Source organism: Amblyomma mixtum, chromosome 2, assembly GCF_055824585.1.
Source record: "Amblyomma mixtum isolate Tamu chromosome 2, ASM5582458v1, whole genome shotgun sequence".
In the NCBI taxonomy this organism is placed as follows: domain Eukaryota; kingdom Metazoa; phylum Arthropoda; class Arachnida; order Ixodida; family Ixodidae; genus Amblyomma; species Amblyomma mixtum.
Window position 1 is genome coordinate 208,595,259 of NC_143013.1, and position 19,987 is coordinate 208,615,245.

The 19,987-nt window shown below is 46.7% G+C and overlaps 1 protein-coding gene and 1 pseudogene across 2 annotated transcripts in view; both read right to left on the minus strand.

Annotated features, from left to right (window-relative positions):
- The window catches only part of LOC149362409 (uncharacterized), a 159,067-nt gene that overhangs the window by 62,458 nt on the left and 76,622 nt on the right, over positions 1–19,987 (minus strand). The window lies entirely within an intron of this gene.
- On the minus strand, positions 6,282–16,360 carry LOC149362414 (uncharacterized; annotated as a pseudogene). Its single transcript, XR_016288997.1, has 2 exons — positions 11,615–16,360; positions 6,282–11,266 (listed from the first exon to the last, which is right to left on the minus strand). The product of XR_016288997.1 is annotated as an uncharacterized LOC149362414 (transcript).

A 19,987-nucleotide genomic window follows, 5' to 3' on the forward strand; every position in this document is an offset into this window, starting at 1 on the left:
TTTCTACTTGGCTACAAATTTGGCGCCAAGATAAGGTGGCGTGGCTACTTTTGGCTACTTTTAGCTTCAGTTCTGGCTCTTTTTGAAAAATTCCCAACGGCAACCCTGCCCGCAACCGTCATCACAGCCTGCCCCGCTGCCGCAGCGGCCTCAAGGGGATGGTGAACGGAATCACTTCACACCAGCGATAGACATCGTCCTTCTGCAAGAAGTGCTGCGGTTCGTGATGCTGCGAGGTGGTTGGACGTTGTTAACAACGTGAACACATCCACAAGCCGCAACTTTACAATGCGTAGCGTCAGGGAAAGGCATGACCTGATCCTTATGCACTTCTTGCGGAACGACAGAAGGAATTTGAGGAGGTAAGTGTTCCTCGTGTCTTAATCGCGCAATACTTCGAAATCCACGAAGTACACTTGAAAGTCACGGCGATCTTTTTTTAAAACAGGTTGGGAACAGAAGAAGACTATAACACCCGCGACCAGTTGTTACAAGAAGTCGCCGACCTGGCGCGGGACCATGGCTACAAGCCGAAGGCAACGGCCAAGAGGGCGAAGGTGCCCGAAGAGTTCCAGCTGCGGCCGCGCCCTCCGTCTGCCACTGCCACCGCCAAGAATGACAAGAAAGAAGCAGATAGAGAGAGGCACGCAGTCACAGTTGTATCTTACGCCAGGGCGTCAGCTCGAGCGGAAGGTAAGAGAAAATCTTTGTTATACATTTAACCAGCCTCTAAATTCTGGACACCTTGTTACCAAACAGTTCCCGAGTACATTAGGCTACAGTGTCAGCAGCAACGGGATAAAAAGCAATCTGCTGTTAATACCTTTGATTTGCGACTGTTACAATTTCAATTGTTCACTCTGCTGCAATATATCTGAATCCAGTGCAATGTCTGCTTTGCTACATTTTATTACAAAACATTTTTTGCCATCATGAAGTCACTGCCTGCGTATTGACATCCACCATTTTTTTTTTACTTAAGAAAATATGCATTGCATGTTTTTTCTACAAGGATGAATGTGTAGACCAGGAGTTGCTGTGCCACTGTGCTTGCTGATGGTGCATAAATTGGTGCAGACTTGCAAACAGTTTTATTTTGTATAAAGCAAGCATAACAAAATGAGGTTGCACGAATTATGACATGCTGCCCATGTGATTGTACTTGACACAACTTTATTACTCCAGACCACAGCACCAGCCAGTCCCCGCAGGACATTCTGCTCAACATTTATGCGGACGACGCCAGCTGTGAGACAACCCAAGAGCAAGATCTGCCAGGTAGTCTGACTACAGCTGATACGCCAGTGCGGAGCGATGTTGCAGCAGGGACCTCCTAAGAAACACTAGCTGGCAGTGTCGCTGCTGTTCGCAGCCCTCTACATCCAGCAACTGCTGGTTCATGCCAGACACCGTCTGGTGTTCGCATGATGCCATTGCGAGGTAAGCAGACTATTTTCGAAAGATTACATGATCGCTTCTGTCCAAAAACCCTTATGGCCTGCACTGGCGCATATGACACTTGCATGTGCAAATACTTCACCATGGCAGTATTAGCCATCAGAACATGGCAGTAGTAATTAAAGGACGCATATGGATGCTGCAATTTGTTTCAGCATGCATAACACTACCTTAGCGCAGAGCAACATTTCACAACATGCTAAGTACTGCCTGATATTTTTAATTGGAAATTCAGCTCTATGAGGTGCATTCACCACTCCCTTGGATTTTTTTCATACAGGACTGCAGAACAGGAGTTCTGCGACTGGATTATCTGCAGGGGCGCGGAACCCTCAAAAGCCGCCACCTAGACCTTGAGGAGCAGCGACTTCTCAAAGAGCGCATTATGCGCTCAGAAGAGCGCTGCATTTTAGCTGAGGAGAGGGCGGAACCCCGCCGCATTCTCTCAGAAGAGAGACGACAGAACCAAGCCATCATGGCTACTGAGCGCGCGGAATTGCGCAGTATCATTGCTGAAGAGAGAACGCAACATTCGCGCATGATGGAGGAAATGATTCAGCAACAAAAAATTCACCTGAACCTCATAGACACCCTCCTCAAGCAAATAAATAAAACATAAATCTGGAGGAATGCAATCTGTTGTCCGAGACTCTTGTTTCTCCTCCCTATTTGCTGACCAAGGGTGTCGATATGCTTTCATGTGAAGGTTAAATGTCTGGCGCTGCACCAGTTCCTGGTTCAACATTAGGAGGGCTGGGACGGATAAAATTCTTGTATCTGCTAGCCAAAAAGAAATGGCTTTTTGCAGTCTTTTACAGAACATGGAATTCCTCTATAGCACAAAGCACACTGAAGTCGCTGCTAGCATAATGCAAGTCATACTGAGTGCATGCATACCCGTAAACAGCACTTAGAGACAAGATAATGAATGTTACATGCATAGGTTTCCACGTAGGGTCAAATTTCATTGAGGACTCAAGCTGGCTCACTTTATCCCTTACTGAAATTGATTCAGGAAAACAAGCACCCAGCTCTAGCAGCATGTTTTGCATGCAAGAATGAACATATATTTAATAATACAAATTTACCCTCGAGTAAATCAATGGTGTGACCCTCTTCAAAATGGCACTAAATATTCATCAAGTGCTGGAGCAGCCAATTAAAAAAAATCTGTCACTTGGCTGCCATACAGGCATGTATGGCAGTTGGCAAGGAGGGTGGCAACTCTGTACATGCGCCCTAGAGCCTGCACATGAAGATACTGGTTCTTGTGATAGTCAACAAATGCAAAGCCGCCAGCCACCTTGCCAAAGCCCCACTCCACAGCTTGTCGTACTGCGCTCATAGCACGATTGAAGTAGGCCTCGTCGGGCTGCAGATTCGAACCTCCGTAGGGCTTCAAAAGGAGAGGGTCCCCATAGATAGCATACTTGTGTCCTTGCACAAGCTTCTCAAGGTTATTATACAGCATGGTCTGCCGCAAAATGCTATGCTACTACTAGAAGCACATACACTTAGATGCATTGTATGTGAATGTCGACGATGTAGATGAGATGAAGGCACGAGAAATTACTCTTCGTTTTATCCATGCACCTGTCTTACCACCTTGACATGTGTACCACAAAATTAGGAGAGACATGGCTCAAGTCTACATTAAGTAGAAAAATTATGCACACCATGTGCTGGGTTACTATTACCAGAGTACCAGACTGACCATGTTTTTTTGCTGCCCTTTAGCAAGAGCAGTGTAGGTCACTAGGTGACTGATCTGAAAGTGCAAGATCTCTCTGTTGATCGACAGCTGTTCAGTTTGGTTTGGTTTTGTGGGGTTTAACGTCCCAAAGCGACTAAGGCTATGAGAGACGCCGTAGTGGAGGGCTCCGGAAATTTCGACCACCTGGGGTTCTTTAACGTGCACTGACATCGCACAGCACACGGGCCTCTAGAATTTCTCCTCCAAAGAAATTCTAGCCGCCGCGGCCGGGATCGAACCCGCGTCTTTTGGGCCAGCAGCCGAGCACCATAGCCACTGAGCCACCGCGGCGGCCCGACAGCTGTTCAGTACACAACAAAATTCCATTTCTGGAGCACGTAGCTGTGATTTTCATGCTGGTGAACTGCTCAACCATGCTGCAGCCACTCGACCAAGGCATAATACAGTCTATGGAAGCCATTTGCAGTACAGCACTGATGCACTGGATTCTCTAGCACCTCTGCAACATGGTTGAAGAGCCAACCAAAATGAATGTTCATTAAGCATTGAAAAGGCTACCAGCCTAGTGGTACGTGTCACACAGCCCTGTATGTAACTACTACCGAAGAGCTGGGTGTGGTGTTCGTGAGTTTTGGTTTCAGCACCGCCAGAGATCCCAGCGGCAGCGCATGCACCGAGAGCACAGCCTCCTCTCCTGTAACTTACCCATGTATCCTCTCAGTGTGCCTCCAATAAAGGAACGTAACAGACGCATGTAACACTGGCGACGAGGGAAGCGAAAACCCACTGAAGAAACGGGTGGAGTCAACTGGAGATGGCATCCTTGCAAGCCTCCATCGAGCCTTTCTCAGGGAAGTCCTGGACATCATGGATCCAACGCCTTGGATTTTACTTCGTGGCAAATTCCATCACAGACGACGAAAAAAAGCGAGCCTTGCTCCTGACTCTCTGCGGCCCAGAGACATTCGAAACCGTCCGCACACTGGTCGCACCTAAGAGGCCAGGAGAAGTGCCATACGACGAGATCGTCCAAACCTTGGCTACGCATTATGACCCACGCCCGAGCTCTACTGTCGCTGCAAATTCCAGACGGGACCAACAACCAGGCGAGTCCATTGCTGGTTACGTTGCCGCTTTACGGAAACTTGCTGCGGATTGTAACTTCGGCGTTGGGATGTCGCCACCCTCCGCGGAGGCGACGGCCGCCGCCGTAGGCACCGCGCTCCCCCTGGATATCATGTTACGCGACCGTTTCATCTGCGGCATCCACAACGAGCTTCTTCAACAGGGTCTGTTCGCCGAAAGAGAGCTTACGTTACAGAGGGCTTTCGACCTCGCCGAGAGGGCGGAGAGCACTGCCCTGCAGCAACAGAGCACAAAGCTGGAAACAGAAAATCTGGAAGTGCACAAGACAAGCCCGAAGAAAGAAGGTGCAAAGGGAGAAGAACAGCACACTCAGCACAAGGCGCGCTGCTACAGATGCGAGGGCCCGCATGACCCGGGTGAGTGCAGGTTTCGCAATGCTGCATGTAACTTTTGCAAGAAAATTGGGCACATCGAAAGAGCTTGCATCACAAAGAAAAAACGCAAAACTGCAACTCATCATCTCAAGCTTAAGCCTGCAAGCTAGAATACAAGCATGGCACATTCGCCAAAGAGGTCAGCACAGGATCTATTTACAGTCAAGAGCTTGCAGGCATGCCCAAAGTTCATGTTACCGCTACGCGTCAATGGCAAGATGTTGGATTTCAAGGCTGACTCTGGTGCAGCATATTCGCTAATCAGCAAGGAAACCCACGAGCGCAACTGGCCCACAAAACCTCCTCTGCTGGTGCAATCAGACTTGAACCTTCACACGTGGTCAGGAGAGCAATTGAGTCTCATTGGCACTACGGAAGTACAAGTTCGACACAAGTCGAAGGATTACGTTCTTCCACTGCATGTCATGAAGGCAACGGGTGCAGCCTTCTGGGCCGTAACTGGTTCAATGCGCTAAAAATACGTCTACAAGGAATAAACCAAATTCAAGACGCCTCGCGAACCAAACACACAGTGCTATGTCGCCTGCTTGAAAAGCATGAACGTGTTTTTCCTGAAGACATTTTAAGCTATGCGGGACCACCAGTCAACAAACAGTTAGACCCAAACGTCCCACCACGCTTTTGCAAAGCTCGACCGGTTCCCCTTGCTCTTAGACCAGCTGTGAAGGAAGAGTTGAATCATTTAGAGCAACAACGCATTTTGAAACCAGTTCAGCATTTTGACTGGGCGACAACCTTGGTGCTTGTTTGGAAAAAGTCTGGGCTGTTAAGGCTCTGTGGCGACTACAGAAGCCCTGTAAATGCAGCGCCCGTGGAAACGGCTTATCGGCTTCCACTGAAGAGGTACTGTCTACTCTCAGGGGTGGAATGATATTCTCAACGCTTGATCTGTTTCAAGCCTATCAGCAAACGGCCAGTCACTGAAAACACAGCAAAAGTACTGACTGTGAACACAATGAATGGACTGTACGCGGTCAAAAGACTGCCATTCGGAATCTCAGCAGCACCGGCGATATTCCAGCGAATCATGGAGACAACTCTCGCCGGAATACCGGGCACCAGAGTGTACCTGGACATAACTGCCTGCGGCGAAACGTCGCATGTGTCGAAACGTGTTTACATAAACGACCTCATTGAAGATTCAGAAATCAAGGCCAGATTATTTGCAGACAATTGCATTATTTATACTAATGTTAATTCAGTTGAAGATCAAGTTAAGCTCAATGGTTACCTGCTCAACATTAGCGAATGGTGTAGAAAGTGGCAAATGTCTTTAAACCCCAGTAAAACAGTATGTATGACAATCACACACAAACATCAGCCACTCGAATTTGACTACTCATTACAAGAAAACAAACTTAATCGAGTAACAGGATATACATACCTGGGAGTGACAGTTACTTCAGACCTGCGTTGGAACACTGACGTACATAACATTGTTGCTAAAGCAAATAAAAGATTAGGATTCATTAGGCGGTCACTTAAGCATGCTACACAGGATACTAAACTTACAGCTTATAAGATGCTCGTACGCCCGATAATGGAATATGCGTGAGGTGTGGGATCCCTACACTCAAACACTTGCAGCTGAACTGGAGCGAGTGCAGCGACGAGCACTTCGCTTTATCTATTCTCGCTTCCGAAGACAAGATCAGGTAACCCCACTTTACACTTTAGCGAACTTGCGCCCTCTTCAATGTCGCCGGAAACAAAAAAGACTCATTCTTTTCTATAAGATTATGAACAACATGGTACATATCGATAAGCAGCAATACATAAGCCAAACTACTTCACATATCACTCGGGGTAAACATTGCAGACACGTAAAAGAACAAAAGTTTTCTAAGCACTGCTACAAGCATTCCTTCTTCCTGTCTACAGCGAGAGAATGGAACAGACTGCCAGAGAATGTGGTGCTCGCATCGGGTGTGAATGTGTTCTCTGCTGGAGTTCGTGATTGGTTGGTATAGTGCCTGATATAATGCGCCTTGCATTTGTGTTGGACGTGGTGTTTCCAGATTGTTTTCTGTTTCGTTGCAGCGATATTTTTGCGCATTTTTATTTGTTGCTTAGAGGTCAATTCCATTTTTTGATATGTTAAACCTTGGCACCGACTGGATGGTGCTGGTGTTTTGTTTGTTGTGTTCCGCCTTTCTAATCTGTACCTTGTATCACTCCTATCTTGGTCCTGACCGGACCGATAGTATCTCTAATAAATAAATAAACAGCACAATGAACGGCTGGACCAAGTACTTTCAAGACTGGACAGTATGGGTCTGCGCCTTCAGAAAGACAAATGTCGGTTTGGGGTCTGCAATGTGTTCTTGACAAATGTGAATGAACCGTCCATAAACCTGCTAAATAAGATATGCTACCCCGAGCAACACACCTTCTCTACTCCAGCCACAGCGCGGGGATTACAGCACGAGGCTGTTGCAATCACAAGCTATGCTGAAGAAATGAGGAAGAACCCCACTGACTTCTCCCATCAAAAGACGGGTGTTTATTTAAGTACAAAGTATCCATACATAGCACCAAGTCCCGACAGTTCTGTTTCTTACGCATGCTGCAGAATGAGCATCGTGGAAGTAGTGTCCTTATTCACACTCTGACAGTACAATACCGGACGCTGTGAAAGACCGCAACTTCTGCTTGAAGCGACAGCACTCTTTTTTTTCAAGTGCAGACTCAGATGGCAGTGTGTGACGTTCCATACTGTGATTTTGTTGTATGCACTCCATTGTCAGTGTACATTGAAAGAGTGGAGAGAGATGATACGTTCTTTCAGTCTTGTGCCAACAGCATTAGCTTTTTTTACGAGTAATTCTTCCAGATCTTTTCTCACAGCACTTTTAAAAAAGGATTATAAAAAAGCCAACAAGTGACGTCAACAAGTTTTGTTACTGCCAAGGTCAGGAGGCAGAGAAGATGCTTGCATGTGATGGTCCGCAGTGCAAGTATGGGTGGTTCTATTACCTTTGCCTGGGTATAAAGCAAGCCCCAAAGGGAAAGAAATGGTTCTGCCAAGACTGCAGCAAGCAAGGATAATGACTTGTAGCGAGCTGTTTGTCTTCTTCCTACAAGAGGAACAGCACATCAGTGCAGGCTCGTATGCCAGTTGGCAAGTTTTCTGCTGACAGGCTTACCAGCGAGATGTCGCCCAAACCTCTATCATATGGAAAGCAGCCCATCATGTTATGTTCAGAGCTCCAGCACTGTATGTCTGCTATATTGTCTTTATTTTCAATAAACACTTCAACATAGCATATACTTTGGGTATTACCTTATGCAATTCCCAGATGAAAATTGAGGAAACGACTTGTGGCCCAAGTGGTCCCATTAAGAAAACCACTTGGAGCCTAGGTGGTCACAGCAAGAAAACCACTTGGGGCTGATATGGTTCTATTTACATAAGTGGTCAAGCTTAGGATTTCTTCAGGCAATTGCACATCCAGGCATCATGCTCAAGCTCAGAGACCACCTGACAGAGGTGGCTCCACTTGCATGAAAAACAAGGGTGTTGGGAACTGCTGGTCAAGTGTATATGTTAGTGGTCACAGCATCTCGAGCAAAATCATTGCACTGAAGGAAATCCCCACCCCTGCATATTTCATTCTGAATGAGCATTGTACCAGCTGTGTTTGTGTAATCACAAAGGGTGTTGCACGTTGCACCACAGGCTATAGTGGCCCCACTGCACTGGTTAAATTGCTAATCAATCCATTCGTGCAGACCAAATATTCGAAAATGTCTGGTTTCCTTTTTTGTGTTTCAAAAAGGCGAGTATTAAAATGCCAAGTCCAGGTAAATCTTAATTTGGCATACCTCAGAGAACCAATTTCAATTGCTTTTTATGAGATCAGTAAGAGGAATCTTTTCACTTGCGAATGTACCAAGATATTGAATCACAACCAATAATGCAAACCATATTTGGTCTGGTTTGGTTTGGTCGGCCACTCATAATGGCCATGTGATAAGGCTGGAGCCTTTAAGAATCCATTTAATTTACTAATTTGCACTACAATTTTGCAGGTAAATGATGCTATTTCAAATCAGTAAGCTCAGAAAGAATACCCAATCAATGAGGGGAATAATTTTGATACAGCAATTTCTCGACATACTCACAGTGACGAAACATTCACTTGAATGCAAATAAAACAAGTGCATTTAATCATCCTTTAAATCCTTTGCATGCCTTTGGAATCAGCTATAACCTTCAATAGTCAGATACAACTCAAGAACGAAGCGGTAAATGCCCCTCAAAGGAGGTCCACCCACCAATAGCGTCCACTGCTTCTTATGACGTCGTGGTTAATCCCTCGGAGTGGCAGATGAAAGGCAACCATGGCTTCATCCGATTAGCCACAGCATCATGAAAATTGGTTGACGCCATTGGCTAGAGGGCCTCCCTTGTAGGGCACCTGCCACTTTGTTCTTGAGTTCTATCTGGCTGTAGTTAACCCGGCAATTGTTCAAAGCAAATGAATGGAGAGCTCTAATCTGATGCATTGCTTTCACATCACAGAGGCAGTTTTATGTGGTACATACATCAAGGACTTTATTCCAAACAAGTTTTACTACACAAAGTACTAAAGCAGAACATTATACAATACATTATACAATATAATTGTTCTTTTTTAACAAAATACACACAAAAACCTTTGAAATTGTAAAGTGCACACAATGAAAATTATAAGCCCAAGACTGCCACATGGAAAGAGCAAATGTCGTAATTAAAGCATAAAAATATATTAAAAGACAAAATGACAAGATAATCCTTTCAAAAATCTAAAGCCCATGTCCAAAATTTAAAATCTGCAATTTGCTTACATCCCCTCTAAAAATGTGGCACAGCTACATTATAGAGCAACTCCAGCATTTTTTGTGCCTTCTCAGATTTTACTGCTACTTTCATGATGTGTTCTGTGCAGTTTTGTGGTCTTTGGTGTAAAATTTTGCAGTGGGGCTGTTTTGTTGTGGCGCAAACGAATATTTAAGTTTCATGCTGATCTGAGCTCTGCGTTTGTTAAATGACAGTATTTCGACCTTGCTTTTGGTCATTCCAGACAAATAATGACCTAAGCAGTCACAGAGTTGCAGTTTATCCAGTCAACACGCACGACAGGTTTTGCGGCAGTATCCATGGCATCATAGGTCTGTCTGTTGTGACGTCATCATTTACGTCTACTCTTGCCCTTTGACATAAGTGAAACCGGTCACCTTGCCTTAAGGCCATTCATGCTTATTGCACAATTCAGTAAATATAGCCTCATTGTTGATCTCCAAGTACATACATGGATGCATGGGCTCACAAAGTTTGAACAACAGCCATGTAGGGTGCTTGTGAGCGCATTTCAAGTGACTTGAGTCTCCAAAGTCAACAACATCATAGCTACATGACATAACATATACGCTGCAGCTTCCATCAGTTGCAGTCACAGACAGAATCCTCTCTGCCCTAAGGAGACATCTCCCAGTCTCAGGGCAGTTGAATCCTGCTTTGATGGAGCCAGATACTGCATGCTGTGAATAGTGGGACCAGCAATTCTCACTCTATCATGCTCGACAATCTGGTCAAAAGCATCAGAAGTCAGCCTTCTCACAAGCTCACAAAGATGCTCAGGTACCGCTTTAGGCTTTCCAAGGGTTCGCAAAGTACCTGGTTTTTCTTGGTTTTTGGTCAGATGCAGCTGAAGTTCTTCTGAGGCCATGCTCCTCAGCTCAAAAAATGTGCTTCTGAGTAAAACACAGGAAAAAATCTGGAAAGCCACTCCATTCGATGATGATATAAGCTTCAGAAGATGGCCAATGCTCGACTAATATGGAAAGCATGACAGTGCCCATAATGGCCCATGAAGCACCATACCTTTTGGTAGATGCAGCAGTGTATGAACATTTGATGTCATCTGTGCTCCGCCATACAGGTATTTGGTCATCAAAAATGTTTATAGCATTCCTCAGGCAAGACATCCTTCAAACAAGGCAGGCAGTAGTAGAAAACCCAACCTTGCCACTCATCTGCCTTTCAATATTTGCGGAGTTTCAGGGCACGTGGTGGCCTATTCAAACACTGTGGTGGCTTAAGACCGCAGAGTTGTTCACTGACTATGGACTGCCGCGTGGGATCTCCAATGTAGTATGGTTCACCAACACCTGAAAGCCACAGCTCAGTAAACTGGCGGGCAACACCAAGCATGGCACAGTGCATAAAGTCTGGATTAAAGCTCCAGACTATATCAAATCCTGGTACATTAACAAGTGCTGAGGGACCTTTTACACCACGAACTGTGCGCTGGGTTGTTGCAGCTTCCTTCATATCTTTCAGCATACCCAGCTCATTGCGGCCCTCGACGACACCAGCACTGACCGGGTATTTTACGCACCCTGCAAAATAAATAATGCCACTAGTTAGCCTCTTAAAAATATCACAATTACCATTAATGCAAACTCCTGGGTGAAGGCACCATGAGCAGCCATATTAGCCATTGAACTGCAGGACATTCTGCATTGCAGCCCTTGCAGGGGTGTCTGCCATGCAGCTAATGCAGTACACCTAGAAGAGATAGTGGATCAACAGAGCATCAAATGTGGAAAAGAATGAAAAAACATTTATCTAGAAGCATCTAGCTGCCACCATCAGAGCTTATTGCATGCATTAATATTATTAGCACAATGTCAGGCAATGCAGATTTGGGCAGACCATCCAGAACTATTGAAGCTGTCATGCAGATTGCATATAAGTTTTTGAACAATAACTGAGTTGCTTGAACAAATTCGGGAGTTAACTACGGAGCTTGTACATGTTCTCAAAGCTACGTGCAGAGAAGAATCAGACAAGTGCCTTTTGCATTTTTAGAAAACAGTACTTCCATATACCGCAATAAATATGCAGAAAACTTACCTTGGAGTTTACTGCTATATCCCTTGCTTTCCATTTGATGCAATCTTGAGCCAGTCTTCATTTGCATACAGAAGGCAGCGTCATGTTTGGATGCTTACTGCCATAACACAAAAGTGGCAGAACGATTGACCGCCATCGTAGGAAAGGTGGCAATTCATTAATGGTCAGCTGTACTGGCCAAATGGCATAGTTTGCTGATTTGAAAACAGGGCTGCCCAGGGTGTCTACCAAGTTGACGTTTCCAAATTCCCTGAGTTTTCCAGGTTTTCCCTGAGTGCATTTGTTAAATTCCCTGAGTGACACATTACTTTGGTTTATGCAAAAACAGCCTGACACAAAGCCGCCTGACGGTATCACTCTTCAGTAAGCATGTTAAAAAATAAAAAAAAAACGATTTAGTCTTATTTGTTTAGCAAGGAGTAGCTTTTAACCGTATTTACTAGCATAATAGGCGCACTTTTTTTCCCGAAAATTCGGCTCAAAGTTCGGGGTGCGCCTATTAGCGGGGTAAAATTTCCGGAAATTTTTCGACTCAAAATTGAACACACCGCGTAAACGCACTCGTGCATGGGCCGCACCCCGTTTTCCCGAAGAAAATATTACAAAAAAAAAAGATCTGTGGAAGGGCCGCACCGAAACTTTCTACGACCCACGCGGGAATAGCCTTCGGAATGCACGCGCCGAGGCCTCTGCGATCGGCTCCGGCTGAGCGCACCGGGCGCTTGATCGTGGAGGCCACACACACGCACAGGAGCTTCCAGACGCCACCCACGGAGGGCGCCCGAGGTAGAGCTTATCATCATCATCAACGTTTTCCTCCGCCGCGAGCTTTCGCTATCCATATCGCCATCAGCATCTCTAGCTCGTTTTTTTTTTGTTTTGTTTTTTTGTTGCTGTCAAGTGCCAGGATCTGCGGTAGCGCGATAGTTCATCGTGGTTTATGGCTTTGCCGCGGGGCGTTGCTGTTTTAGCTCGACGGCCAAGCACCTTAACAGCTACACGGCTGGGAGTTTGCTCTCGAACACGGCTAGCGTGCGGCAGGTCGGAAAATACGACGTGGCCGAGAAGTCATTAAAACAGCAGTCATTGAAACTAAGTCGGTTCAAAACGGCGCAGCTAAGTACGGACAGACTTCGTTGCTTCGCCAGCGTCGCCAGATCACGAGAAGGCGGGAAACTATTCCCCCTCTCCCAAAGCTGCGCTGCCTGCATCGCGTGTGTGCACCCCCTGCGGCAGAAATGGACGCTTCCATCAGAGAGACGCGCAGGGAGGAAGAGTTCACTCAGAAACACCGGAAAACAAGGGGAGGCCGCTGGCCGTCGAACAGCGCACGCGCGAACCACAGCGCCGGAGAAGCACCGGAAAGTACGATTCAAAATTCGAAGTGCCGCTGGCGCCGCGAAGATTTTTGCCGCCTTGCTGGGATGCTCCACTTGACGGCAAAACGTTGGAGGCCGGCGCTCGCTGAGGAGAGTACGCGTAACGCCGCAGTGGACAATCCGTGCAATGCCAGTCCGCATCGTTTACATGAGGCAGCATTATCGCGCCTTTAATTCTTTTTATGTAGAAATGCAGCTATTTTTCCCTGATATAAGCACAAATCCCCTGAGTTTTCCCTGAGTTTTTCCAGATTGTCCAAATTCCCTGATAATTCCCGGTTTTCACGGTTTTCCCGGTTGGTAGACACCCTGCTGCCATCTGCATTAAGCAAAAGTCAAATCGTGCTGACCACAATTTAGTTTAGCACGCTGCTTGTGATAACTTTCCCCATCAGTCAAATCTGATTTCCCTGTCCCCCTGGGTGAATTCAGGTTTTCAAGGGATTCCACCAGCTTTTCTCGTACTGCTTCGTCCGCGAGAACTGAGGATAACTGAGTCACCAGCGGCAGGCCAACGAAGTAGCTTCCCTTTGAAATTAGATCTCTTCCGGAGTACTGTTCCCCACACATGAAACACGTCGGCGAGATGCTGTGTGTGGTTTGTAAGTTGCCTGGTGTAGTTTCCAAGAACGCTTCACATGCTAGGCAGTAAAAATGAAAAGCAATGTCAACAGGAAAAGCAGCTGCAAATTTCCAGAAAAGGTATTTCCAATCAGGAAAACTGCTTGTTCCTAAAAGCTTGTTTTGCAATTTCAGCAATCTTTCTATGCTTGTCCATGGTAGGCCTTCTTCAATAGCATAATCCATGATTAAAACTACAGCGTCTCCAATGGACAGCGAAGTTCCATTTCCTAGCGGGGTTAAAAATTAGACGAATTGTTTACCGCAACCCATTTGCGAAGGGCCGGATGAAAGAGAATTCGCAGTACTCTTCATCTGTACAGTCCAGATCATTCACAGAATTATCCGGTTCATCACAGATCGTACGAGGTGGCAGTACCAGAAGCCGAAGTCTGCGTGCTTGACGCTGTCGCACTGGTGTGACTGCTGGCGTCCTCCTTCATAAGCCTATGCGCCGTCGACCTCAGAATGTCCTCATACTCCGCGGCATTTGGCTCTAGATACCGCTTCCGAGCCCTGTGCTTTTTTGCAGTGGCCATTTTTTGAAGCAGCCTTCATAAACCTACGATGTAAAAAGAGAGAACATAACAGGCACAAAAAACAACCACAGATCAAGCCATAAGGCAATGATCAAACCACAAAAACACAGACTAGCCAAACGCTCAATGTTCCGAATGTAACTGGATTGGATTCGAGCGTCTCCCCCCCTAAAAACGTGGTAGTGGTACGACGATCGTTACTCATGGCGAAAGCTAGGCATTTTGCTGTTTGTTTTATTTCACACACTGCTTGGCAGAAATTTTTAGGCACAAATAAATTTATAAAGCTGCTAAGACAAGAAGAACGCGAGCAAAAACATATGCTGGGAAGCCTAATCCAACAATAGCCAAGCTAGTCGATTTCCCATGACCGCAATACCGCGAGCCACCATACGCGAGTTGCAAGTGTAGGCTTGTAAGTACAGTGTGACACGAAACGTTGAAGCCATGTACGCTCTGTTGAGATTTCTCAACGATCATGACCGAAAGGTGCATGCTGTTCCTGTCGTGAAAATTAAAGACTGCTCCAGCACATGACAAGGATTTTGATGCAAAGCAGGTGTACTCGGCATTTTGGGCTGATCCACATAATGAGAATTCCAGTCACTATTCTGCGCAGATTTTGATGATGGCAGGTAAGTTGCTTTTCATCTTGAGAACCGTTCCTCCGATATCAACCTTTAAAAAAATCTTGAACCCAACTACTACATCTATCTTATTTTTTGTTTTCACACAGAAGTGCGAAAACAAATTCGCACGGCGAAAATTCCAGCCTCAGAATATTAGGTTGATGTGAGTGATGACGATGGAGTGTCCTCCCAAGCTACCCAGTCACGGAAGGAGAAGCAGGTATCTTGTTCATTCGAGATCGAGATTTTGCAGATTGTAGCAGTCATTGTGTACTTTCAGGAACAAAAGAAACACAAACAGGCTGCAAAAAAAGCGCATATGCCAGTATTCTGAAAGCACAGATAGAAAACCCTAAAAGAAAGAACAAGGAAGCCACCGACAGTGGAGGTGCAAGTTGCACGTACTGCTACAAATTTTATGGAATCTTCATTAATACTCAGTTTCCTTGCAGACCCGAAAGAAGCATATTCTATATGCATCAACATCTGACAGCGACATAGATGACGGCGTCGTGGCAGAATCCGATCTAGTTCTGCCGTAACAAGATTTCAGACACTGGCGCCAGCGTTACAAAGAGAAATGTGCCGAAAATGCGAGGCTGCATGACATCATCAAGTCACAGCAGATGTTGATTGATGGGAAGCTCCTCACAAGTAGGTTTATCAAGGGTTTACTCTATCTTTAATGATTATGCTGAATTGAAATGTTGAATTAGCCTGTCATTCCTCGATAGCAAGATTCCAGTCGATTTCTGATTTGTACCTTTTGTTGTAGGGTGAAGGCATTTGCTGTTATCGATGGTTCGTGTTATCTGCACTTGAACAAGTTGCACTTTATTTTTTGTTTTTTTTTTAACTCTACACAATGTGCGATCACTGGGAGAGGAAGAGGTGAAAAGAATACCTGCACGAGGATAACGAATTTGCTGCACCTGCATCGACGTGTCGCTACAGGCAGTGGCTAGAGGTTGTTAATGAAGCAACCACAACAGACAAAGATACTGCCAAAGCTTTTGTAACCTCTGGCGCTGTCACCGGTGGCTCGCCGTGTCCGTCAAGCTGCACTGAAAACAACGTGCCACCAAGCGCATGAAGACGACGAGCCGGAATGAGCCGGAATCCATGCACTATGAAGAAACTCTCAGTGCTACTCTAGATGAATACCGAGACGACACTCTTCCCAGCTCCTCAACAACAAATGCGGCCGCCATCATATGATTTTACCCTTCGTGGCCGTTGACGGCTTGCTACGGCTCATTAACGAACTGTTTGGACTAGAGCGTGATGTACTGCCTCGAAGCAAATTTGTGCTTAGGAAACTATGGGCACCCCAAGTGAGCGGCAAAGTAGAACTGCTACTACTGTGATGTTTGCGGCAGCCTTTTGCAAAGCGACTGCAATGTGACATGTGCAAAAGAGCCCTAAGAAAATCGCAGCTGAAAGAACGAGGTTCTTTCTATTCTGAACTTGAAAAAGCAGCTTCTTCACAGAATTGAAACATGCAAGGACTTGATACTCCACCAAATGAGAAAGACTGAACAAAATTTTAGAGAAGATGGAATCCGGGACATACCGTATTTACTCGCGTATAACCCGCCCTTGCATATAACCCGCACCCCTAACTTTGAACCCCATGAAATAAAAAAAAATATCCTCGCGTATAACCCGCACACTTACCTGAAAAAATGAGGACTAGGAAGTTACAACTGAGCAAACAGTCACCATTTTAGTTTTCAAAACAAATATATTTGAAAACGACTGCCGCAACGTTGTCAGTGCTGTCGTTCAATTGTCAATCGTCGCCACTCTCACTGCTGCCGTCTGAGGCTTCATCGCCGCTCTCAAAGACGTAATCATCTTCGGTACCATCTAGGCTGTTGCTTATGGCACACTTCTTGAAACTCTTGCGTACCATGTCGGTCGGGATCATCCCCCATGCATCTACGATCCACTGGCACAGCAGTGCAATATCTGGCCTTCGCACGCGTCCCGTCGGCGTAAGGGCGTAAAGGCCATCGGCCATCCACTGGGCATATAGCCGCTTCACGTGAGCCTTGAAAGGCTTATTGATGCACACGTCGAGTGGTTGGAGCATGGAAGTCATGCCGCCAGGTATTACGACAAGGTCTGTGCCGTTGTCAGAGAGGCGAGCTTTCACCGCGTCAGTGCAGTGGCCTCGGAACGAATCCAGCACCAGCATCGAACGGCGTGCCAACAAGGCACCTGGTCTTTTTTCCCAGATTGCTTGAATCCAGTCAATGACGAGGTCACTGTTCATCCACGAGTTATCTTCCACTCGCACAACAATTCCTGGGGGAAGTGGTGTACTCGGTAGAGTCTTGCGCTTGAATATTACATACGGGCGCAGTTTGGTGCCGTCGGCCAAAGCACACAACATCACTGTGCAGCGCAGCTTGGTGTTGCCGCCAGTCAGCACACTAACAGATTTTGCGCCCTTTTTTTCCAGGGTCGTGTCCATAGGCATCTCGAAATATACTGGCGTTTGGTCAGCATTTCCCAGCTGAGATAGCAAGTAGTTGCGCTCTTTCCTCAGTCCGATGACGTAACGTTGAAAGTTGAGCAGCTTCTCCTCGTAAGCGTCGGGAAGCCGCTGGCACATGGTAGTTCGCCGCCGCATCGAAAATCCATGCCTGGCCATAAAGCGCTGCAGCCATCCGCGGCTCGCATGAAACTCGCGTGGAATGTGCATTTCCCGGGCCAGCTTCAGGGCTTGCATCTGCGCCATCTCTGTAGACACAGCGTGGCCACGACTCCTCTGCTCCTCGATGAATTTTGCAAGCTGCGTCTCGAGGTGAGGGTACGCGCCAGTCTTCGGGCCGCGAAACGCTCGCCTGTCCTTGTTCGCAGCTTCGAGAGAGTCTTTTTTCTTCCGCCAGTCGCGAATGCAAGATTCGTCGACATCGTTCTTTCTCGCAGCAGCTCTGTTGCCGATTTGTTCAGCAGCGGCGACGATCCTGAGTTTCTTCTTCGCCGTGAATGATTGCCGCCGAGACACACTCATGATGCCTAGACAAGGCTGGCGAACTGTGCAAACTGGGCGTACAAGAAACGGCACCTTACTCAAGGCCCATCAACGTCTGAACAAACTGAAGGCACAGCGCACGGAAGACACGCAATAAATAGGCGCAATAAATAGCACAATCAACAGATACGGCATCAGTGATGATTGTCAAGAAACACAACAACCAAAGCACACAATCGCACCCTACACTAGCGTACTTAACTGCTAAGATAGTCAATTTCTTTTTGTGTTAGCGTGATAGAAGGCTTGCTGACGCAATTGTCAAGACCCCGGTGAATTAAAAGAGCTTCAACTAAATGATCGCCTAAGTGAGCATAAACGCTCCCTAAAACCACCCCCCAAAAGCAATTTGGCTCTACATTGGCTTTCTTGTAAATGCACCCCTTTTTTCAACCGTACTACAATAGTGTATAAAAATAAGGACCAACGTACGCGGGAAATAGTTGAAGCTCTTTTAATTCACCGGGGTCTTGACAATTGCGTCAGCAAGCCTTCTATCACGCTAACACAAAAAGAAATTGACTATCTTAGCAGTTAAGTACGCTAGTGTAGGGTGCGATTGTGTGCTTTGGTTGTTGTGTTTCTTGACAATCATCACTGATGCCGTATCTGTTGATTGTGCTCCTTTTTCGCCTATTTATTGTCCCTTCCTTAGTCCTGTCTTCCGTGCGCTGTGCCTTCAGTTTTAACAATGTACCGACTAGCCCAAACAAATACCTTAGTCTGAACAAAGCGTATGCAAAGCATGCGAAACGCGTGGCTGGCGTGGGACTAAACAGACTATGGATGTGGATCTGGCTGTGACCTGCGTTGGCCTCTTGTTGGCTGGATGGATGGATCATAGTGGCTTAGCCCTTTGTAACGGTGGTGGCTTGCGCCCCCTAGCCTAGGATTCCCCCCTTTTTTTTTCCCCCGTAATTTTGTTCGTATTGTGAACTGTAATTTGTCCCTCTTTTATAGACTCACTCGTCCCTAGCCCCTTTTGCACCAATCTTCCAACCTACTCTTTGTCACCACTACCCTTCTCTCATCCACACGTCCGTCCTCCCCTGCAAATCCCAGGGCACCCTCTATATCTATCGCCGCGTCTTCGGCAATGTCCGGACGAAGTGTTCTGCACCGCAAAACGATATGCTCCATGGTCTCCGCTTCCACGTGGTCTTCTTTCAGTCCATACTGGCCTTCGGTGGTCAAAAGGTTGGTGCAATATTAATATGCACTGCAACACACGTTGATGTCGATGGGGATGCGGACTCTGCACGGCAGGCCGCGCGTTGCCGTGAAGCCGACCCGCCGAGCCCCCCTTCTCCGGAATATTCGCGTATTACCCGCACCCCCACTTTTTAAACACATTTTTTCAATTTTTGGTGCGGGTTATATGCGAGTAAATACGGTAACTGGAAATCTGTACAGAAACCTCCGGAGCCAAGGACATCTCTTCTGGCGACCTCACAGCTACAATTAATACTGATGGGAGCCTGGAGTGCAAATCCTCTAAAGACGTCCGTATGGCCGATAGAGCTTATTATCAATGAGCTTCCTCCAAAGCTTCGTCAAAAAACTCCAGTTCTGGCTGGTCTTTGGTACGGCCCGAAGCATCCAGATATGGGTGTCTTCACTGACAAATTTGTAGAAGCTATTGCATCCGTTGGGACGCTTTTGTGGATATGTGTCCAAGAAACCATAAGATAAGCTGGAATTGCATGGCGCGTTTTTGGGCGCGATTGCCGCGCGTCATTTTGGCGCGTGCCCAGCATAATCCAACACGAAATCGCGCCATCGCGGGGTTCTACGCTGGTAGAAAAAAACGCCTCGCGCTCCGCGTCCCCTGATGTCAGGGCCAGCGTCCACCAATCAGTGTGCAGTCACATGTCATTTTGGTTTTTCGGTTTGCCAACAGATGGCTCTGCTCTCCGCGCATCTCGGCGGAACCTTTTTGGCGGAACTTTGGGGTTTCCTCCGAGCAGCTTGTTTACTGGTGCGCATGTCGGAGGAGCCACGTGCAAGGAGCCCCGTAGTGTTCATCCAAAATGGAAAAGGCCTCCTTCAACGAGGCCCTTATCAGCGAAGTTGAAAGGCATCGCGTCTTGAGGGATGTACGCGACGCAAACTACAAAAACAATGTGAAGCGTGACAACGCTTGGAGGACCATTGCAGATGCC